Source organism: Hemitrygon akajei, chromosome 23 (assembly GCF_048418815.1).
Source record: "Hemitrygon akajei chromosome 23, sHemAka1.3, whole genome shotgun sequence".
Classification (NCBI taxonomy): Eukaryota; Metazoa; Chordata; class Chondrichthyes; order Myliobatiformes; family Dasyatidae; genus Hemitrygon; species Hemitrygon akajei.
The window spans coordinates 21835405-21860675 of record NC_133146.1 but is presented as its reverse complement, the minus strand read 5'-3'; positions in this window follow the sequence as shown (position 1 = coordinate 21860675).

Sequence of the window (25271 nt, the reverse complement as noted above, 5' to 3'; positions counted from 1 at the left end):
AAGGGAAGCCCCTTTGTTTAAAAAAGGAAGACATCTCCTTCATCCTGGAATGAAAAGCCTCATCCTGAGAGCAGATGCGGTGGAGACGGAGGAATTGTGGGAAGGGGATAACATTTTTGCAAGAGACAGGGTTGGAAGAGGAATGGTCTAGGTAGCTGTGAGAGTCTGTAGGCTTATAGTAGATATCAGTAGATAAGCCGTCTCCAGAAAGATCAAGAAAGGTGAGGGAGGTGTCGGAAATGGACCAGGTAAATTTGAGGGCAGGGTGAAAGTTGGAGGCAAAGTTAATGAAGACAATGAGCTCAGCACGCATGCAGGTGGCAGCGGCAATGCAGTCATCGATGTAGCGAAGGAAAAGAGGGACGGATACCCGTATAGACTTGGAACATGGACTGTTCCACAAAGCCAACAAAAAGGCAGGCATAACTGGGACCCATACGGGTGCCCATGGCTACACCCTTGGTTTGGAGGAAGTGGGAGGAGCCAAAGGAGATATTATTGAGAGTAAGAACTAATTCCGCTAGACGGAGGAGAGTGGTGGTAGAGGGGGATTGGTTAGGTCTGGAATCCAATTTATGTTGTTCAGTGCATTGCTTGAGGAGCTCCCTTGACTCCTTTGTCTTTAGGCTGTATCATCTTCATCCCAGCAGTCCTCAGTGGTACAGTCTGTGCAGTTGAGCAAAACTACTTGAACAGCCAAGGCGTCACTTGGACGTGGTGGGTATTATCACCATAGTTGTCAAATCACAACTTCACTGCTGTACAAAAAGACTGCTGTCAATAATTTCCCTATTTCAAATACAAGGCAAACTTAAGATCTCTCAATCATTCTGATGTACCTTCTCCACTTTGATCAGTGATCAATCAAGGATACCCACATCAAACAACATGGAACACTACAGTACAGGCCCTTCAGACCACAATGTTGTGCTGACCTTTTAACCTACTCTAAGATCAATCTAACCCTTCTCTCCTACATAACGTGTGCTTATCCTGGTTTCATCAACAACCGTAATGTATCTGCTTCTACCACCATCCATGAACCCACCACTGGCTGTGTTATTAAAAAAAAATCTTATGACATCGCCCCTATACTTTACTCCAATTGCCTTTAAAACTGTGCCCCCTTGTATTAACTACTTCTGCCCTGGGAAAAAGCCTCTGGCTATCTACTCGATCTGTACCTCTTATCATCTTGTACGCCTCTTATCAAGTTGCTTCTCATTCTCTTTTGCTCCAAAACAGATTCAGTAGTTCCTTTAAAGCAGTTCCTTTGTCTACATGGTAATATTTTGCCATGAGAGATCTCAGTCAAATGTTTGTTCTGGGAGTGGATGATGTGGCCTGCCCTCCATAATGTTACCAGGGTCTAAGGGCTGGGAGTTCTGGATGGGAAAGGAGGAGGATGGTGTTTTACTGGTCCTTTTGGATTTGCAGATATTGTTGCGGGCCTTTATTGTCCAGCAGCGTTGATCTACAGCAGGGCTAGACATCTGCATGCATCTCTGGTGACATACCAAATTTCTTCAAACTCTTAATGAAGTAGAGCTGGTTTACCTTCATCATCATTGCCTCTGTCATCCCTCAGACAGTGCATTTCAGATTCTAACCATCCCCTGGGTGAAAAAAAATTACTCCATAGATTCCCTCAAAAACTTCTACCCCTTATCTTGAAACTGTCCTTTAGTTTTATACCCCTCTGCTTGGCAAACAAGTTTCTTACCATCTACCCTCTCTATGCCGCTATTTTGAGTACTTCAGTCACAACCCACCGTAGTTACTTCTGCTCCAAGGAAAATCAATCCAGCCTATCTAATCATTGCATTGGATCATTTTACTTGTTTACTTAGCGTACAGGTATAAAACCAAAGGACATAGCTTCATCAACAGTGAATCTCCAGGCAAGATCCTGGTGTATCTTCTCTCCATCCTGCCCAGTACAACCACATCCTTCACACCAAGCTGAGACCTAACCAAAGTGTCTGATAATGTGCTATGCACTGTATTAAGCTGGTGAACAGTTGCGAGTTCAGTGTGTTGGGGGAGGTGTGTTGACTGAACTGTAGACTGGTTGTAAAATAAAATAAAGGGGGTTTTCTCAGACTTTTCACTAGAAAGTGGTGGATCAGTTCTTAGTCTTCAGTTAGGTTGAGAGAGTGGATGAAAACACAGACCATATGCAAATTGAGAGGGGCTGTCAATGAGAACAGGGATCGTGGTGTTGTGCATGAAACACAACACTAACATGCAAGGACAGAAGGCAGTTAAGACAGAAAATGCCACGTTGACTTTTTTTTTGCACAGTTGAAGTCTTAAAAATTAGGAAGTTGTGCAGGGTGTTGTTGAGGTTGACCTGGGTTATGAGGTACAGCTTTGGGCCAATTAAAGGATGCAGCAGCACTAGAGGTTGCCCAGAAAAATTCACAGAGCTAGTTCCTTGGATTAGAGGGTTCCCATCAAATGGCTAAAAATATATCCATTAATTAGTTTTTATTTTGGAATTTAGAAGAATGAAAGGGTCTTACTGAAATGTGAGATCCTTAAGGGGCATGAAAGGATAGATGTTGACATGGACTCTGATGAAGGGTCACAGCCCAAAATGTCAACTGTTTATTCCCCTCCATATATGCTGCCTGACCCGATTTCCTCAAGCATTTTGTGCATGTTTCTCTCCAAAATAAAATCATGCCAACTGTCTTTGATTCACCCTTGCCTTGCCGTTCCTCAGAATCTTCTCCAATCATTTCTTGACCACTTCAGGAATAAAGACATCACATTTTCTGTCCTCAGTTATATGGCATCGTACTTGTGGCAAAAAGTCTCTGTCAGAGCTCCAGCAGACTCCTCCTTTGCCTCCCATTATATTATACATATAAAATGCTCTGGATTTTCCTTAATGTTATCAGTGATATTTCATGCCACCCATCCCTCCTTTTATTTTCCTTAATTATCCCCCTACACTTTCTCTTCTGAAGAGCCTACCCTGTTTTTAGTTATCTATACCTGCAAAATACTTTTTGTTTTTTCCCCCCCTTTTGTCTCTTGCTTTGCTGGAATATGTTGGTTCTCAACTTAAACTATTTTAATGTTTGAAAGGCTTGCCAGCAAGTAGCTACTCCCAGTTTACTGTTGTTAGAGCCTTTCTTATGTTACTGAAATCACGTCACCTAATTCAGGACCTTAATTTCTAGTCTATCCTATCCCTTTCCATAACTATTCTGAAATTTTCAAAATTATGGCCACCATCTACTAAATACTCCTTCCCCAGTCACTTGCCAACTTTGCAGGCTGACTCAGGACAGTCAGGATGTATTGTAAGCATTCCACTTGCTCCAATATGTTTACACCAATATTATTCTGCTGAACGCTGGAGAAGCTGAAATGCCAAGCTTCTTACACCTCTAAGTGATTTACCTGCATATCTCTTCCCTTATCTGTTAGGAGATAAGTAGACAAATCATAGAGGCCTAAAAGCACCTGATTGTTCTCTTTTGAAGCTCTATATCTATGGCCTAATTTGAAGATCTTTATAGGATATCCTTGTTATACAGCAGTAGCTGACTACTTAATTGTTCAATGATAGCCATGCTTCCAGTACAGTTGAATTGTAAAAATAACCTCTTACCCTGTGAACATGACCTTGTCTAAGTGACTGGTTTTGTGATAGAGTAGTCCATTTCCTTTCTCATAGCTATTCTAAATCTTATGATTAATATTCCCTCAATTTTTCACCACCCATACTACTGCCTCATTCCAACAAGTCCTGTTCTATGTTTCCCTCCAGGCCCCAGGCCTGAAGTGTGCTAGTCAGGGAAGTTTACCTGAACACAATTCAAACTTTTTATTATTTCTTTTAGAAATAACTTATTAGGATAGCTGATACTTCTGCTTTCAGAATGCTACAGTTTTCAGACATTTCAGTAATTACTTTGAACATTTACTTGTCTGTATCCGGAATTGGCGGGTTATAGTAATGCAATGGCACCTTTTTTTAAAAAATTAGTTTTTTCTATACATTTTACAAATTAAAAAACCCCAAATCACAATAAGGAACATTGATACAGTGCAAAATTAAGCATACAATGACAATATGCTACAAAGGAAGAGAATTTAACAAAAAAGCACCTAAATTAAAGACAAGTAAACTTAGTATCCTCCCCAAGCCCCACAACACAAAAAAAAAACTCCAGACCAACCACAACACAATATAGAGAATATAAATCAGGACAATCAAACTCCCAGACTGTGAATACACTTAGCAACAGAGGATAATAATGCCTACTACCAGAAAAAAAAGGGAGCTGAAAGCAAGGGACCGAAAAGAGAAAAAAAAACCCTAGTCAAGAGGAAGGTTATGAAAGTACTCGATAAAAGGTCCCCAGACCTTATGGAACTTTAGATCCGAATTAAGAACTGAATAATGAATTTTTTCGAGGTCCAAGCAGGCCATAATGTCGTTAAGCCATTGAGCATGGGTGAGCGGGGCAACATCTCTCCATCTAAGGAGGATCAAGCGTCTAGCCAGGAGAGAGGCAAAGGATAATATTCGGCATTTGGTCGGACTCAGACGTAAATCTGTCTCGCCCCAGAAACCGAACAAAGCAATTAAGGGGTTTGGTTCTAGGTGCTGATTCAGAATATACGATAACGTAGTGAAGACATCTTTCCAAAATTTCTCCAAGCTAGGACAGAACCAGTACATATGAATGAGAGAGGCCACGCCCCTCTTGCATTTATCACAGAGCGGACTAATGTTAGGGTAGAATCGAGATAGTTTAGATTTAGACATATGGGCTCTATGAACAATCTTAAGGCAATGGCGCGCACAAAGAGAGGTTGAGTTAACCGATTTGAGAATCGAGTCCCAGCTCTCATCAGATAAGGAGGTATTTAAATCCTGCTCCCAGGCCATTTTAATTTTATCCACAGGGGCCCGTCGTAAGGCTGCTAATTTATCTTGAATTATTGATATTAAACCTTTACCTAATGGATTAATGGAAAGAAATAAGTCCATAGCATTTTTCGCAGGCATTTCAGGAAAGTTAGGACTTAAAGGATGCAATGGCACCTTTTTGTTTCAAAACTTCCGGAGTCATAGAGGGATAAATAAGTTTGCCCTTCGGCCCACTGAGTCTGTGCCAACCATCAAGCACCCAGTTTTACAACAGCCCTACTCTAACCTGTTCTCCTCACATTTCCATCGGTTCCTCCCTCAATCCTGCCACTCACCTACTCCTTAGAGTGGCCAATTACGATTAACCTCTTTATCAACATGCTTTTGGGATGTGGAAGGAGACAGGAGCAATTTCCTGAGCCTCAGCATCTCTGAAGATCTGTGCTGGGACCAACAAAGGCACACTGGTGGCTTTATTTCATTAGGAGTTTGAGGAGATTTGGTGTGTCACCAAAGACTGTGGCAAATTTCTACAGATGTACCGTGGAGAGGATTCTAACTGGTTGTATCACTATCCAGTATGGAGGTGCCAGTGGGTAGGATCAAGAGGTTGTAGTAGAGGGTTGTGAACTCAGCCAGCTCCATCATGGTCATTAGCCTCCCCTCCATTGAGGACATCTTCAAAAGGTGATGCCTTAGAAAGATGATACCCATCATTAAGGACCCTCATCATCAGGTACATGCCCTCTTCTCATTGCTACCATCAGAGAAGGAGATACAGGAGCCTGAAAACATACACTCAACATTTTAGAAACAGCTTCTTCCCCTCTGCCATCAGATTTCTGAATGTTCCATGAACACTACTTTGCTATTTCTCTTTTGCACTTGTTATTTATTTATTGTAACTTACAGTGCTACAAAACAACAAATCTCAACATGTAGTATGTCATTACTAATAAACCTGATTCTAACAGATTAGATTCTCATCTGGAGGAAACCTGCAAAGAGAATGTGCCAACCCACACACAGTGTCAGAAATCAGATTGAAAATGGGTCACTGGAGTTGTGAGAGAGCAGCACTTTGCCATCCTGGACTCCACTATTTATACTTCTGATCTGTAGTTACCATTGGAGAAGTTGATGGAAGCTCCAGAGTTCAAGAAAGAACTGTGATGTCCTGAAAAATATTGACATTGCAGAAGAGTTGGTGTTCTCATTCTTGAGGTTGAATATCCTCAAGGCCTGATGAAGTGTATCTTTGGACATTGTGGGAAGCAAGGGAAGGACTACTGGGATTTGGGGTCTTTGTTAGGCACGGGTGAAGTATACAAGGACTGTAACATTGTGCCTTTAAGAAATACTGTAGGGACAAGCCAGTATGACTGGCTAGTGAGGCTAACTTCAGTGGTGGGAAAGTTACTGGGAGGGATTCTGAGAGACAGTATCTATCTGCATTTGGAAAGGTGAGGACTGATTAGAAATGGTCGTCTGCCAAGGTTGGCGTATGTCTCCTTGTAGCTTTTCTGATTTCCTTCTAAAGTATTCTGAACAGTCCACAAACCCATAAACAAAACCTCACTATTTTTGCTCCACTTATTTTTTAAAATATATATTTATATTTTATTGTAATTTATGGTGTATTTTGGGTTGCACTGTACTGCTGCCAGAGAACAACAAATTTCATGACAAATATCAGTGATGATCGACCTGATTCTGTACTCCTACTCCCTTGTACTTCTCTGGCAATCCCAGTTGATATACATGCAGTGGCCACTTTATTAAATACACCTGTACATCTGCTTGTTCATGCAAATATCTAATCAGCCAATCGTGACAGCAGCTCAATGCATAAAAACATGCAGGCATTGTCAAGAGGTTCAGTTATTCAGACCAATCATCAGAACGGGGAAAAAATGTCATCTAAGTGACTGACCTTGGTATGATTGTTGGTTCCTGACGTGGTGGTTTAAGTATCTCAGAAACTGCTGATCTCTTGGAAGTTTCAAGCACCACAGTCTAGAGTTTATAGAGAATGGTGTGACAGTAACAGTGGTGTGCAGAAGAGCATCTGTAATTGCATTAACACATGGAACATTGAAGTGGATGGGCTATAGCAGCAGAAAACCAAGAATGTACATTGAATGGCCACTTTATTAGGTACAGGACTTACCTAATAAATGGGCACTGAGTGTATCTCATTTTTTCCACCGGAGCCTCAATATTCCCCTTCAACTTGGATGTAGCAAAACACATTGATGAAGGTAGAGTAGTGGATGTAGTGTATATGAATTTCAGTAAGGCATTTGATAAGGTTCCCCATGTGAGGCTCATTCAGGAGACCTCGCTTTGTGGATTCAGAATTGGCTTGCCCACAGAAGGCAAAGGGTGGTTGTGGATGGTTCATATTCTGCGTGGAAGACAGTGACCAATGTGTTCTGTTCTGGGACACCCCCCCCCCCCCCAAATGACCTGGATGATGAAATAGAAGGGTGAATTAGTAAGTTTGCTGATGATGCAAAAGTTGAGGGTGTTGTGGATAGTCTGGAGGGTTGTCAGAGGTTACAGCGTGAAATTGATGGGATGTAGAACTGGGGTGAGACGTGGCAGATGGAGTTCAACCCAGATAAATGTGAAGTGATTCAGGAGGTCAAATTTGAAGGCAGAATATAATATTAATGGTAAGGCTCTTGGCAGTGTGGAGGATCATTGAGATCTTGGGGTCCATGTCCATAGGACACTCAAAGCTGCTGTGCAGGTTTACAGTGTTGTTAAGAAGGTGTATGGTGTGTTGGCATTCATCAGCCATGGGATTGAGTTCAAGAGCCGTGAGGTAATGTTATAGCAATATAAGACCTTAGTTAGACCTCACTGGGAGTACTGTGTTCAGTTCTGGTCACCTCACTACAGGAAGGATGTGGATGCAATAGAAATAGTGCAGAGGAAATTTACAGGGATGTTGCCTGGATTGGAGAACGTGCCTTATGAGAATAGGTTGACTGAACTTGGCCTTTTCTCCTCGGAGCAACGGAAGATGAGAGGTGAACTGATAGAGGTGTATAAGATGATGAGGGGCATTGATTGTGTGGATAGTCAGAGGCTTTTTCCCAGGACTGAAATGGCTAACACAAGGGGGATTTTAAGGTGCTTGCAAGTAGGTACAAGGGGGATGTCAGAGATAAGTTTTTCACACAGAGTGGTGGGTGCATGGAATGCACTGCCAGCGAAGGTGATAGAGGCAGATGCAGTAGGGTTGTTTAAGAAACTCTTAGGTACATGGAGCTTAGAAAAATAGAGGGCTATGCAGTAGGGAAATTTTAGGCAGCTTCTAGTGTAGGTTATATGGTCAGCACAATATTGTGGGCTGAAAGGCTTGTAATGTGCTGTAGATTTTCTATGTTCTGTGTTCTAATTAGGGTTCCCTAATCCTGCCAGCTTTTATCCTTCATTCTAACAGGAATGTGTTGACTTCCAGAACCCCAATCTCGTTTTCAAAAGTCTCCCACTTGCCAGATGTTGTTTTATTTACAACCAGCCTGTCCCAATCAACCTCTGCAAGTTCCTTTCTAATACCATCAAAATCAGCTTTTCCCCAATTTGAGACTTTGATTTTTGGAACAAGCTTATCTTTTTCCATAACTATCTTAAAGCTAACTAAGTCATGGCCACTTGCCCCAAATTTCTCCCCCACTGGCACATCAACCACTTGGCCAGCCTCATTGCCCAGGAATAGCCCCATCAACATACTGCATGAGAAAACTTTCCTGGACACACGTAACAAAGTTTGCCCTATCAAATTGCTTAGCACCATGGCTGCCCAAGTCAATACTGGGGAAGCTAAAATCACCTACTATTGCAATCTGTGTCTGCATACATACTTACACCTTTAATTCTTACTGCCAGATGGGGGGCCTATAGTACAATCCTGTTAATGTGATGACTGCCTTATTTCTGAGTTCTATTGTTATAACCTTACTGCACATTCCCCAGATTAATTGAAAACTGGTTGTGTAAGCAGCAAGATCAACCGTTAAATGTTGCAGACATATTTGAAAAGGGAAGATGGAAGAGTGTTTACAATGACAAGGTTGTAGAAAAAAAGGAAATTCCAATATTAGGACAGACACAGAATCTGTCAGTTGAAGTAAAAGTTGAGAAAGCATACGTCGTCTTAGTAGAATCATGTTTTAAGCCACCAAAGGAAAATGGTGGCAGAAATATATAAGAAACTTCATGGGATGAGTGAAAAACTGGTCAAGAAATTTACAAATAAAAACACAAAATGCTGGCAGAACTCAGCAGGCCAGACAGCATCTATGGGAGGAGGTAGTGACGACGTTTCGGGCCAAAACCCTTCATCAGGAAACCCTCCTGGGAGTTGTGTGCTGGCTGTTGCTGTGGTGGACACATACATTGCACCTGATGCCATAGGGGAATTATTGCCATTGGCACGCATGTGCATAAGCAGGGCACCTTGTGGACTTCTGCAAATTTGCAGAAGTTAATTGTGTATAGTTTTATGAGTCCCATCAAATGGAAGCAGCCTGTGCTATGCCCTGTAAGGTAGTATACTCAACTGAAACTATTGCTGGAAGTTGTGCTGAGACAAACATGGGACTGAGCAAACACAAGGAAATCTGCAGATGCTGGAAATTCAAACAACAACACACACAAAATGCTGGTGGAACACAGCAGACTGAGCATTCAGCTTCCCTGCTGGTGACTTAGACCTGTAAGTACAGGGGCACCTCGGGGAGGATCAGTGTGCTCATGTTGAACAAATAACGCGGGAACCCATACTCACAATATTTCAAAATCTGATCAAATAGTGTAGCATAGTTTCTTATGAGGGTAAGTTGAGTGAGCTTCCCTCTGCGGTGAAGAAAGTTGAGAGAGGTGTACGAGAAGATAAGAGATATAGATAGAATGGATAGCCAGAGACTTTTTCTGAGTGGAAATGACTAATAACCAGGGCATATAATTTTAAGGTGATTGGAGAAAAGTATGGGGGCCTTTCAGAAGTAAGTTTTTTTTACATAGAGAATAGTGGGTGTGTGGAACCCCCTGCCAGGGGTGGTGGTAGAAGCAGAATACTTTAGGGGCATTTAAGAAACTCTGAGGTAGGCACATGGATTTATAGAAAAATGGAGGGCTACAGAAGAGAGAAGGGTTATATTGATCTTGGAGTAGGTTAAACAGTCATCACAGCTTTGAGGTCAAAGGGCCTGTACTGTGCTGTTATGTTCATGTTTTCTAAAAATCTACTCCAGCCAAAGAAACAGTATTTCTTTAAGTCATGCACAGCCTGGCTTGCTGCTTTTGGAACTTGTTTTCTTAAGCATGGTCTGCACTGTTTCTTTACAACCAAAATACGCAGCAATGTGACAGCAGAGGTGTTACATGTGGGTTGCATGGCGACAGTGCTGCTGCAACACCTCTGCTGTCACATTGCTGAGTGCAGACTGTGCTTAAGGAAGCAAGTTTCTGTCTAGGTGTGTGGTCCACAGATTTAGAGTACACGGCACACTGTAAGGTCCTGGTTATGATTCACGTACTCGGGAACTTAACTCCGTTGCACATAACAAAGCTGTACCTTCCTAGACTATAGAATGATAAAAGAAGTATCGACGCAAATCACCAAGAGGGACAGAAAGCAGAGCAGGAATGGAGCTTTAGTAATGTGTCCATGGCTCCTTTCTTACATGGTATGTTAGGAGGCAAACAATGAGAAATTTAGCAATGAGAAATGACCCAGAACACGAGAGCCAAACAAAGGGCAGTTATGCTCATATCATAATTCAATATTAAATAACAACTAAGAAAGGCATTATTTAAAATGTCTTCAAAGTAAAAGATATGTGGCATTCAAGCCTGGTGATCCAGAACTATACAAAAAGGCCAGGTATGACTTACAAGAGCAAAAGAACAATTCTGATTGAGGTTAGAGGTGGAATTGGATGCACATCAATTCTGGCAGGGTTTGTAGGCCATTACTTCTGACAAAGAGAAACCTAACATTGTGAATGGCAGTGATGCTTCACTCCCAGATAAGCTCAACACCCTTTATACATGCCTTTAAAGTGAGAATTAAACTACAGCTATGAGGTTACCTGCAGCATCTGGCGATCCTGTGATCTCTGTCCTGGAGGCTGACGTCTGATCATCTTTCAAGAAGGTGAACCTTCGCAAGGCGATAGGTCCCAGTGGTGTAGCTGGAAGAGCTCTGAAAACCTGTGCCAACCAGCTGGTGAGTATGTTCACAGATATTTTCAATCTCATTGCCAGAGTAGGAAGTTCCCACCTGTTTCAAAAGGGCAGCAATCAAGAAGAGCAGGGTAAGCTGCCTTAATTACTATCATCCTGTAGCACTCACATCCACAATACTGAAGTGCTTTGAAAGACTGATAAAGGCTAGAAGCATTTCTTGTCTTAGCAAGGACCTAGACCCACTGCAATTTGCCTATTGCCACAATAGGTCTATAGCAGATACAATCTCTTTGGTTCTTCTTGAGGCTTTGGATCACCTGGACAATACTAATACTTATGTCAGGCTGCTGTTTATTATTGACTACAGCTCAGCTTTTAACACAAACATTCCTATAGCTCTGATCAAAAAGCTCCAAAACCTGGGCCTCTGTATCTCTCTCTGCAACTGGACCCTCAACTTCCTCATCGTATGTGCCAATCGGAAATAACATCTCCACCTCGCTCATAATCAACACTGATGCAGCTCAGGAGTGTGTGCTTAACTACTGCTCTAGTCTCTACATCCATGACTGTGCAGCTAGGCATAGGCCAAATGCCATCTATAAATTTGCTGATGACACAGCTATTGTTGACAGAATTTTAGATGATGAGGAGAAGGAGTACAGGAGCGAGATAGATCAGCTGGTCGAGTGGTGTCATTGAAACAATCTGGCACTCAACATCAGTAAGACCACAGAATTTTGGACTTCAGAAAGGGTAAGATGAGGAATCAGAAATGGAAAGGGTGAGAAATTTCAAGTTCCTGGGTGTTGATATCTGAGGATCTATCCTGCTCCCAACATATTGATGCAGCTACAAAGAAAGTACGACAGCAGCTGTATTTCATTAGGAGTTTGAGAAGATTTGGTATGTCACCAAAGACACTCACAAATTTCTACAGATGTACCATGGAGAGCTTTCTAACTGGCTGCATCACCATCTGGTATTGGGGGGTGGAGGGGACATTGCACAGGATCAAAATAAACTGTAGAAAGTTGTAAACTCAATCAGTTCCATCATGGGCACTAGCCTCCCCAGCATCCAGGACATCTTCAAGGAGCGATGCCTCAGAAAGATGTCATCCATCATTAAGGACCCCCATCACCCAGGACATGCTCTTTTCTCATTGCTACCATCAGGGAGGAGATACAGGAGCCTGAAGGCACACACTCAATAATTCAGAAATAGCTTCTTCCCCTCTGCCATCAGATATCTGAATGGACATTGAACCAATGAACGCTGTCTCACTTTTTTTTCTCTTTTTGCGCTACTTATTTAATTTAACAAGGGTTATTGCAAGGATAGCTGAGTTGGCAGGAATGCTCCATCTTGGATGCTAGTTGGTGACTTTAAACCTGATTCTGATTCTGAATTGTGTATGGATAGTTTGCAGACAGAGACTAGAATTGCAACCACCATTGTTCACGTTTTACATGAAGGATTTGGACTTTGGAAATGGAAGTGTAATACACCAGCATCAAGTAAACAAATGAGGTAGTTAACGCTGAGGAAGTCTGTTTCAAAATACAAGGCATTTAGAATCTTGCACAATGGAAATGTGAATGTGATAAATGATATTCAATATTGGTATGTACTTTGGATTCAGAAAACCGCATGAAAAATGCGTGTTGAAATGGAGTAGAAGACCAGAGAAAAGGGTATGGATCACAAATTACTGAAATATTCTTACAAGGAAAAACAAAACAAGTGCATTTCTGGAAGGAGAGAGCTATGGGCATTGACTGTGATGTTGCAGAAATGGTGGTGTTTATTGCGATAGTGATATGACCTAACAGTGGTGTATTTGCAGTGGGAGTGGAATGATAAACATTGCTAATTAGGGTGACACTCAGACTATGGCAAAGATATGTTGCACTATGAGAATAGTCTTCATTATTATGGGATGGTGTATTTCCACCAATGGTGGAATTATTGGAGTGCTTGTTTCACTATGGGATTGTTACCTACTGCTGTGGAATGACAAACTGTAGCTATAGGAAAGGTGGTGGGATGGTGAGAATGATGCATGTTGCCATGGGACTGCCATATGTAACTTTGAGAGTGATCCTTTTGCGCATATATCATACAGTATCATTCAAGAAGGTAGCAAGTTCTATTCATAGCATCCAAGATGGATAGAGTATTCCCACCAGCTCAGCTATCCTTGTTCACTTGACCAGTCAAAAATCTATCTATCTCTGGTGTGAAAATATATGAGTATTTAGCCTATGCAGTTTTCTGGAGCAAAGAATTCCATAAGCTCACCATCCTTAGAGAGGTGAAATTCTTCCTCATCTCAGTCTGTGCTATCTTCATTCTGAGGTCATGCCCTCTGGTGCCAGACTTTTCCTTCTGTGGAAACATCCTCTGGGCATTCTGACGAGTCTCTGATCTGAAAAAGTACCTCGCTCCTCTTTCCACAGACACTGCCTCACCTGCTAAGTATTTCCAGCACTTTCTGTTATTTTACCTTTGCAGCCTCTGAAGGTTTACTGATTTTCTCTCTCTGAACTGTCAGCATTATTCCCAGAACTTCTCTTCCCCGCCCATCCTCCTCCATTCCCACAGGGCCATTTGTATCTTCTGCAAAATTGGCTGCTGTACAGTCTCTTCCTTCCTCAGGATCATGAATAAATATTGTTAATAGCTGAGGTCCCACCGCTGATTCCTGCTGGCATAGAGCTTAATACACAGAAATCTCCAGCCTGGCCAGAGATGTGCTTTCAACCAAGAGACGAAGACAGAGCTTCCACGAACTCACCAGTGAGTGATGAGAGGAAATGCAGGATCCAGGATCTCTGGCAACATATCGAGCAGTTGCTGCCAGACCCCATCAATGCCCTGCCTTCAGAGCAGCCAGGATGCACAACCTCCCCACCCAACACCGACTGATTCACAGGCTGCTCTACGTACAAAGTGGTGGGCTAGACTTATTGCCTTGAAGTGGCAGTAGAGTCATAGAGCAACACAGAGCAGACACAGGCTCATCGACCCAACAAGCCTGTACTGACCATGGTGCCAACCAGTTGTGCACCCCTCCAAACCTAATCCAGTTTAAATCATTCTAAGTAGCACTAGCAAACTTCCTTGTACTTGTACCACTCAGTCTCTCTGTTCTACCACAGTCTGCAGGCCCTGCCAATTAAATGTGTCAATGCTGCCCTCTTTAACTTCTCTTAATGCAAAACTTTTCACTGGCCCAAGTTCCACTGTCGTTCCTTGACTCACTTCCCAGTTGATCATGTCGTAATCTTACATAACTCACTTCACTGACCACTATACCACCAATTTTGTCATAACTTACCAGCTCGTACTCCTTCCCCATCCCCCTACCTTCTTATTCTTCCTTTTTCCCCACCCCTTCCTTTCCAATCCTGGTGAAGGGTGTTGGCCCGAAATATCAACCATTTAACCCTCTCCATCGATGTTGCCTGACTTGCTGAATCCCTCCAGTATTTTGTGTGTTGTTTTCACATAATTTATAAATTTACTACCCAGGCCAGCTACATTCTCATCAAATTGTTCATCTAGACGGTGCACAACAATGGACCCAGCACACACCCCTCTGGCACACTACTGGTCACAGGCCTCTGGGCTGAAAAACAACCATCTACTACCACCTTCTAACACCTCCTACCAATCTAATAGTGTACTCCAGTTGGTTAGGTCACCCGAATCCCATGTGGTCTAACCTTTCAAACCTGCCAACAATGCAGGATGATAGTAAAAGCCTTACTAAAGTCCATGTAGACCAATTCTCTTGATCAGCTCATAAATAACTCAGTCAAGTTAGTGAGACACTTTTCCCCACACACAAAGCTTGCTGACTATCTCTAATCAGTCCTTGCCTTTCCAAATGCAGATAGATCCTGTTTGTCAGAATACACCCTCCCTCCAGACCTTTCCCACCACTGATGTTAAACTCACTGGACTGCGGTTCTCCAGCTTGCTCTTGCTGTCTATCTTAAGTCAAGGCATAGCATCCACCAAACTTCAATTTTCTGCTAACTCACCCTTGGAGCAAAGATGCAAAAATTTCTGCAATGGCCCTGGCAGTTTCTTCCCTACCATCCAACAATATTTACTGATACACTTGGTCAACCCTTGGGGATTTATCCAGCTGTAATGCTTTAAAAGTGCCAGCAACTCCTCCTCTGTAGTTTGGATGTGTTACAAGATGTATTAGCATGTGCTATGAGGAAAGGTTGAGCGAGCCAGGGCTTTTCTCTTTCAAGTGGAGGAGGATGATGGGTGACTTGATAGAGGCATAGATGGAGTGGATTGCCTGAGTCTTTTTCTCAGGGTGGAAGTGGCTAATATAAAGGGATTTAATTTTAAGGAGATTGGAGTAAAGTATAGCGGGGATGTCAAAGGTAAGTTTTGAGTCAGTATATGGAATTCCCTGACGGGTGGTAGCAGAGATAGATACGTTAGAGGCATTTAAGAAAGGGCCCATGGATGATAGAAAACTGGAGGACTATGTGGAGCGGAGGATTAGATTGATCTTAGAGGGGTTAAAAAGGTCGGCACATTGTGGGCCAAAGGGCCTGTTCTTTGTTGTAGTGTTCAATATTCCATATGTTTCAATGCACTTTGGTTAAAACTCAAGAATGAGAGCTCTAATGGTGTTGGTATTAAGAAGGGTCATTGCAGCAATTATAGATGGCAAGAGTGATGGCTTTGCTATGTCAGGAAGTCCTCATAGGACTTGTACTATGAATGGGAAAGCACTGGGGAGTGTAATTGAACAAAGGGATCTAGGAGTACAAGTGCATAGTTCATTGAAAGTGGTATCGCAGGTCGGCAGGGAGGGTGTTTAGCATACTGGCCTTCATCAGGGTTTAGGAGTTGGGACATAATGTTGCAGTTGTACGAGGCATTGGTGAGACTGCACCTAGAGTACTGTGTACAGTTTTGGTCACCCAGTTCTGGAAAGACATGGTTAAACTGAAAAGAGTGTAGAAGGGATTTACAAGAATGTTGCCAGGATCAGGTGACCTGAGTTATAGGGACAGGTTGTCCAAGCTAAGTCTTTATTCCTTGGAATGTGAGAGAATAAGGGATGACCTTATAGAAAAGTTTAAAATGTTAAGAGCATAAATAAGGTGGACATTCACAGTATTTTCCCCGGGGTAGGGGAGTCCAAAACTAGAAGGCAGAGACTTGGAGTGAGAGGGGAAAGATTTAAAAGGAACCTGACCCCCTGAATAGGTACATGGAGGTGCATGGTGTAGAGGGATACGGGCCAAACACATGGAATTGGGACTGGCAGATTGGGCACTGTGATTGGCATGGTCTAGTTGAGCCAAAGGGCATGTATCCATGCTGTATGGCTCTGTGACTCCACACACAGCGCCTATAAGAAGTATTCACCCTCTCCCCAGAAGTATTCAAGTTTTACTGTTTTACAACATTGAATCACAGTGGACTTAATTTGGCTTTTTTGATGCTGATCAACAGAAAAGACTCGAGTCAAGGTGAAAACAAATTTCTACAAATTTGTTTAAATTTGTTATATTTATTAAACACAATAATTGATTGCATGGTTACTCATCCTCTTCAAGTTAGTATTAGTAGATGCACCTTTGGCAGCTATCACAGCCTTGAATCTGTGTGGATAGGTCTCCATCAGCTTTGCACTACAAGTTTTCCCCATTCTTGACAAAACTGCTCAAGCTCTGTCAGATTGCAAGGGGATTGTAAGTGAACAGCTCTTTTCAAGTCTAGCCACAAATGCTCAATTGGATTGAGGTCTGGGCTCTGATTTGACCACTCCAGGACATTAATTTTGTTGTTTTTAAGCCATTTGTAGCTTTAACTTTTTGTTTGGGATCATTTTCTTGCTGGAAAATAAATCTTTTTCCAAGTTGCAGTTCTCTTGCAGACTGCATCAGGTTTTCCTTCAGGATTTCCCTGTATTTTGCTGCATTCATTTTACCCTCTACCTTCACAAACCTTCCAGGGCCTGCTGCAGTGAAGCATCCCCACAGCATGATGCAGCCACCTCCATGCTACACTGTAGGGATTTTTTTTTAAGATATGCAGTGTTTGGCTTATGCCAAACATAACATTTAGGCTGATGGCCAGAAAGCTCAATTTCGGTTTCAACAGATCATAGAATCTTCTTCCAGCTGACTTCAGAGTCTCCCAGATGCCTTCTGGCAAACTCTAGCTGAGATTTCATGTGAGTTTTTTTCAACAGTGGCTTCCTCTTTGCCACTCTCCTATAAAGCCGTGACTGGTTTGTATGTGCAGTCTCTCCCATCTTACCCATTGAAGCTTGTAACTCCTCCAAAGCTGTCTTGGGTCTCTTGGTGGCCTCCCTCACTAGTCCCCTTCTTGCACTGTCACTCCGTTTTTGAGGAAGGCCTGCCCTAGGCAGATATACAGCTGTGCCATATATTTTTCATTTCTTGATGATTGACTAAACTGTACTCCAAGGGATATTCGGTGACTTGGAAATTTTCTTGTATTCATCTCCTGACTTGTGCTCTTCAATAACCTTTTTGTGGAGTTAGTTGGAGTGCTCTTTTGTCTTCATGGTGTAATTTTTGCCAGGATACTGACTCAGCAACAGTTGGACCTTCCATATACAGGTGCATTTTTACTACAATCAATTGAAACACCTTGACTGCAAGCAGGTGATCTCCATTTAACTAATTTTGTGACTTCTAAAATCAATTGGATGTAACAATGATGATTTGGTGTGTCGTGTTAAAGGAGGTGAATATTTATGCAATCAATTATTGTATGTTTTATATTTGTGATTAATTTTTATCACTTTATAGTGATCTGTTTTTGCTTTGACATGAAAGTCTTTTCTGTTGAGCAGTGTCAAAAAAAGTCAAATTAAATCCACTGTGATTCAATGTTGTAAAACAATAAAACATGAAAACTTCCAAGGGGGTGAGTACTTTTTATTGGCACTGTAGTTCCCTGAAAATGTTGATACAAGTAGGTCAGGGTGGTGAAGAAGGCTTGCAGGATGCTTGCATTCATCAGTCAGAGCATTGCCTATAAGAATTGGGACGTCACATTACAACTGTACAAATATTTGATGAGACCACAGTTGGAGTACTGTGTGCAGTTCTGATCACTGAGCTATTATTCAGCTGGAACAAGTGAAGGAAAGATTTATGAAGATGTTACTGGTACTGGAATAATTGAGAGACTGGATAAATTAGGGCTTTTATTTTCCCCCTGGATGCTGAGGAGTAACCTAATAGAGGTGTATCGAGTGACGAGGGGCATAGATAAGGTAGATGGTCATCGTCTTTTATTCAGAATAAGGGAGTCTAAAACACGCCCACACACTCACATTCACACTCTTGACATTCAATGTCATTGTCATTGCTGAACGCTGTACCAACAGCATTCGGCAGGGTGGGGGTCACCACTGAGCAAGAATAGATCAAGGCAGAGATCCCTGCGGTGAGTTTCTCTGCTCCTGACATCCCATTCTTTCGATGTCACTGGACTAAAATCTTGGACTTTGCCACTTTCACAACAAAGACCAATGCCAGTGGAGGGCTCTTGGTAAGACAACCAACCATTGGGGTCAGAGGTGGAGACAGTCAATAATTTTAAGTTCCTTCGTGTTACTATCTTGGAGAATCTGTCCTGGGATCAACATGTAAGTGCCATTACAAAGAAGACACAGCAGCATCTCTACTTTCTTAGAAGATTACATAGATTTGGTATGTCATCTAAAGCTTTGACAAACCTCTACAGGTGCACGGTGGAAAGTATCTTGACTGGATGCAACACAGTCTGATAGGGAAGCACTAATGTCCAGGAATGGAGAAGTCCATAAAAAGTGGTGGACACCTCAGCCCATCACAGGCAAAGCACTCCCTATCATTGAGCACATTTACAAGGAGCTGTGCCATAAGAAAGCAGTGTCCATCGTCAAGAACCTGCACCATCCAGGCCACGTTTTCTTCTCACTATTACCATTCCACACTACCAGACTGAGGAAGAGTTATTACTCTACAACCATCAGGCTCCTGAACCACCTGCATGACTTCACTCACCTCAATGCTGAACAGACTCCGCAACCTATAGACTTGCTTTCAAGGACTTTACAATGATGTTCTTAGTATTATTTATTTACTGTTTTAAAATTATTAGCATGATTTGTCTTTTGCAATTGGTGGTTTATCAGTCTTTATTATTTACTGTTTTTCATAAATTCTATTGTATTTTTTCCTGTAAATGTCTGCAAGAAAATGAATCTCAAAGTATCTGGTGACATACACGGACTTTGATAAAGAATTTACTTTGAATTTTTCTACTTTGAAAATTCCCTGAAGTAGCTCAGTGTAGATTATTCTCAAAAACTGTGCGGGTTTATCTGGTGGCAATGAAGAATAAACTATTCTATGAATATCTCTTTAAACTAGATTATGATCACAGTGAGATTGCTTGGAACTACTGACCCTGTCTGTGATACACAAGTTATCTCAATGTTCCTGAAGATGGGCAGATAGAACAGAGTGAATACAGTCACCGAGAAGCAGCCAGACTCTGCATGAGTTATTGGAAAACAAGTGGGTTAGTAGAATTACTGAACAATGCAGTTACTTGCTGTGAGGTGCAGAGGAAGCCAGTTACACCCTCCTCCCCCTCAATACATCTCCTCCTCCTCCTCCTCCTCCTCTGGCTTTTATCCGGTAGAGGCTATAACTATTGAATTAACACAGTGAGGGGTGTTAGAACTTCTTTGGATGCCCAACTCGCGCCTGCCCCCACCTAATACCCTCTCCTCAGCACCCATGTTGTCTTCCCAGCGCACAGACTTTTCCCAGTGAAATCCTGTATGGGAGGCAGGGTGGGGGGGGAAGGGCTGTGGAATCTGTGCTTTTTCAATGGATTTGTTTTGCAAACCTTGAAATGGAGAGAGTGATTCTGGAAGGGATAAGTTGGAGATGGACGAGGTTGGAGTGAGAATATGGAAGAAATTGACAGAAAAAGACGTAACAAAATTTTTAAGTTGCGTGTTTGTGCGTGTGAGAAGCAGCAACATTGTCGTAGTCAATAACAAAGTAAGAGGTCGGAGGGAGGAGCCCAAGTACAGTTGAAGTAAAAGCTATTCCATGTATCATCCAGTAAAAACATCTATTTGGAGAAAATCAGTAGAGTCGAAGAAGAAGTTGTTAAAACCAGCCTGGTGAATGAGTGTGTTGGTGAGGAAGATCTAGTTATGACTCTTGTTAAGGAAGAACTAGAGGGCCCTCATGCCCTCTTGTGGGATGGAAGTACAGTCGGCCCTCTTTATCCGCGGGTTCCGCATGCGCAGATTCAAACAACCGCAGATCGGGAAAACTCGGAAGTTCTCTCTTCAGCACTCATTGTTTGAACATGTACAGACTATTTTTTCTTGTCATTATTCCCTAAACAATACAGTATAACAACTATTTACATAGCATTAACATTGTATTAGGTATTATAAATAATCTAGAAATGATTTAAAAGTACAGGCAGTCCCCGGGTTATGAACAAGTTCTGTTCCTGAGTCCGTCTTTAAGTCGGATTTGAAGTCAGAACAGGTACATATGGTATTATTTAGCCTCAGTTAGTCAAACGTTTGTCTTAGCATATAGTATATATTTTACCTTTCTATTCATATAAAACACTTAAGAAATGTATGTATTTCAATAATTAAACCACTGCATTGCTTAGTAATAATTGTAGCTTTCATCGGGGCAGGGCCTTTCACATGCTCCATTAAAATTGTTCCAATTGTTGACCGACTGTAGCCTAATGCCTTTCCAGTGACCGATGGCGTTTCACCTCTTTCCAATCGCTTTATTACTTCCACTTTATTTTCAATCGTGATCGTTATTATTTTTGTGAACAGCAACATTGCGGATTCAGAGCTGCACTGGGTCCCAAAGTTCACTGCACTGAGACAGGTTAAATAAGGGACTTGAGAATCCGTGTTTTTTGGTATCTGCGGGGGGTCCTGGAACCAATCCCCTGCAGTTAAGGAGGGCCGACTGTATTGTATGTAAGGTAAAGATGAACTGGTTGGGACCAGGGAATTGAAAACTGTTTACACTTTCTACCCCTCTGGTTTCTGCTTTCAATGGATGATCCTTTGCAAGTTTACTGCTAGATGCATCTTCCTCTCCATTTTCCTTTCAGCATTCCAGAGGAACTGTTCCATCATGACAAATTGGTTGGCTCCTTCATCCCCACCATCAGTTCTACTTCTCACTGGCCTTTTCCCAAGCAACACCTCTTAATAAGATCATAGACATAGGAGCCTGAATTAGGTCATTCGTCCCATCATCATGGCCGATTTATTATCCCTCTCAACCCCATTCTCCTGCCTTCTTCCCATAACCTTCACTCTGACTAATCATGAACCTATCATCCTCTGCTTTAAATATATTCAATGACTTGGCCTCCACAGCTGTCCGTGGCAATGAATGCCATAGATTCACCACCTTCAGGAGGAAGAAATTCCTCCTCATCTCTGTTCTAAAGGTATATTCTTCTATTCTAAGGTTGTGCCCTCTGGCCCTAGACTCTCCCACCAAAGGAAACATCCTGTCCACTTCCCCTCTATCTCGGCCTTTCAATTTTATAAGGTTTCAATGAGATCCCTCCTCATTCTTCAAAACTCCAGTGAATACAGGCCTAGAGCAATCAAACACTCAGACATTAACTCTTTCATTCTTGGGATTGTTCTTGTGAACCTCCTCTGGACCCTCTCCAATGCCAGCACATTCTTTCTTCACTAAGGAGCTCAAAACTGCTCACAATACTTCATGTGGTCTGACCAATACCTTATAAAGTTCCTTCCCCTCCATCAGCCAGAAAACTAAACAACCCTTACAGAGGAAGCAGCCATTCACATGCACTTCTATTCATCTAGTTGTATGGCATTTGGTGTTCTCAATGTCGGTCCACGTTGGGTGACCATTTTGTGCAGCACCTCTGTTCATTCTGCAGGTCTGACACTGAGCTTCACGCCTGTCACTTTAATTCTCCGTTCCTGAGTCACTGTGACTCATCTGTCTGTGCCTTTGACCACAATAATAATGAGGTGCTTCGTAAGTTTGAGTAACAGCATTTCACCTTCCGTCATGGCAGGTCACAGCTTTTCTGACTTGATAACAAGTTCAACACTTTCCGTTAACTCTTTCTCAAGGTAGTGGCAGATTTCATCAGTGTGAAGGAGCAGAGGGATCACATCCATAGATCCCTCAAAGCTGCCGTCAAATATAGAAGTGTTAAGGGGGCATATGATGTGTTGGCCTTTATTAGAAAGGGGCATTAAGTTCAAGAGCTGCGAGGTAATGCTGCAGCTCTATAAAACTCTGGTTAGACCAGACTTGGAATATTTGTGTTCAGTTCTGGTCACCTTTCTATAGGAACTTTAGAGATGGTGCAGAGGAGATCTACCAGGATGCTGCCTGGACTAGAGAGCATGTCTTATGAGAACAGGCTGAGTGTGCTAGAGCTTTTCTCTTTGGAGCAGAGGACAATGAGAGTCGACTTGACAAAGCTGTACAAGATAAATAGAGGCATAGATTGAGTAGATAGCCAGAGACTTTTTCCCAGGGTGAAAATGGCTAATATGATGGGGCCTAATTTTAAGGTAATTGAAGAATAAAGGAATGTTGGTGGTAAGATTTTTTTTTACACAGAGTGGTGAGTGCATAGAATGACCTGCCAGGGGTGGGAGGTAGTGACAGATACATTAGGGACATTTAAGAAACATTTAGATAGTCACATGGATTGAAGGCTATGTAGGAAGAAAGCGTGAGATTGATCTTAGAGTAGGTTAAAAGGTCAGCACAGCATCGTGGACCAGAGGGACTGTACTGTGCTGTAAATAGTATGTTCTATAAATTCAATGTGTATCAGGATCGACCAGCTCTATTGTGATATTGACGGTTTTCTTCTGTCCATAAGCATAGTCTGACCTGCTGGCAATTTTCCTGCATCTCTGTGTTTCGAAGCTTTTCCACATCTCTTTACCTATGTTCTCTCTCTAACTGACCTGGTTAAGCAGATTGAGCACCGTAACCATTATACCCTCCCTTTGTACGTCCAACACTTTCTGTCCCCTCTGCAGATTCAAGCTAAGCTTGTTTTCTTACGTTTTCAGTCAAAGGGTCTTTGACCTGAAATGTTAACCATTTTCCTATCCATGGATACTGTCTAACCTGCTGAGTATTCCATCATTTTCTGTTTCACTGTTGTAGTCTCAGCCAAATAGCATCTTCAGTCTTCCTTCCTAAGGGGATAATCTGATATTTTCCCTTTTTATTGTCCATATGTCAACTATTTGACCATCCGCTTCACCTATTTGCATTCCTTTACAAGGTCTTTGAATGATGTTCCCTGGTTAACCAGCTGACCCCTCTCTGTGGAACCAGACCCTACCTAACACACATCCCTGCTGTCAATACTCAAGGTCCAGAGTGGGTGGGTATGTTCATGACAAGGGTTGATTGTGTTGGCAATTGAATTCTCTCACCAGTGTCCGTTCCCTTTTCCGTAATACACAGAGTTTCTCTTCCTAATACAGTATTTGTATACTAATACAGTATTCAACCACTTGAAACCCCAGGGATCTGAATGGTGCTCAGTGTTTTGGAAGGATACACTGTGGAACTAGCTGTGCCTTTAACGGACTGTCCCATTGTTTGCTACACAGGCATTTTCCTCACAATATGGAAAATTGCCCAGCTATGTCCTGTTTACAAAATAGTATCTCAAATTTGATCCAGCTAATTACTGCTCCATGATAACAAGTCATTGTCAGTGCTGTGCTCATTCCACTCCCACCATGAATATTTGGCTCCACTTGTCATAATCCCCTTGATCCAGACATGGGTGAATGTGTTATGTTCAATTTGTGAAGGGAGAGTGACTACCTTCATCATCAAGAAAGCATATGATGGCATCAAGCACCGAGAGTGACAGGATTGCTCTACAGTGAGCTAGTACAGACTTAATGGGCTGAATGGCCTCGGAGTAATTGGAAAATACAGCATGGAATTGCACACACTGTATCCAGGGTCTCCATCAACCACCCATTTACATTCATTCCTACATGAATCCAATCTTTTATTCCGCCCATCTTCTCATCAAAATCCGAGGCTTGGGGTTTGGGACCCCCTCATCGGTGAGTCCAAGGATTGATACTGATGATCGAAGCCTGAAGGTTGATTGCAAGTCTGCAAGTCAAGACCAAATGGCTGAAGCCCTGGGTCTGAGTCTGCGAGTTCAGCTGGGAGGTCAAAGACCCAATATCTGCAAGTCCACACATCCACTAAAGGATGGAAGTCCAGAAGTGGCCTCTACTGGGGTTGGAGGACTGTCTGTGTGTGTGAGTGGGTAGGTAGGAGAGAGGGAGGAAAGAAAGAGGCTTGTTTTGCTGCTGTTGTTCTGCTGAACATTGTGGGCATGCTATGTTGAGATTGGAATGTGTGGTGACACTTGTGGGCTGCCCTCAGCACAACCTTGGGTCCTGATGAAGGATTTTGGCCCAAAACATCAACTCTTTACTCTTTTCCATAGATGCTTCCTGACCTGCTGAGTTCCTCCAGTGTCTTGTGTGTGTTGATTTGGATTTCTAGCATCTGTAGATCTTCTTGTGTGATATGTTGGTTGTTAACACAAATGTCATATTTCACTGTATTTTTTGATGTATGTGTGATAGACAAATGAATCTGATCTCTCTCTGAGTCTCATTCACCTGCACACTGTAATGTATAGCAGCCAGTTGACCTTCCAGCCTGCATGTCCTTGGAATCTGGGAGGAAACTCGAGCACCCAGAGGAAACCCAATTAGTCACAGTGAAAGCATGCAAACTGCATTCAGATAGCACCTGAAGTCACCATTAGACCCTGAGACTCTGCCAGCTGTGCCACAATACTGTGTCACTCAGTTCTCTGATGGTCCTGAGCTCCTAAAGCATCCAATTAAACTGAAGCCAGCGGAAATACTTCGACTTACTGGATCATTCCTTCTGATAGAACATAGAATAGTACAGCACGTTACAAGCCCTTCGGCCCACAATGTTGTGCCGACCCTCAAACCCTGCCTCCTATATAATCCCCCACCTTAAATTCCTCCATATACCTGTCTGGTAGTCTCTTAAACTTCACTAGT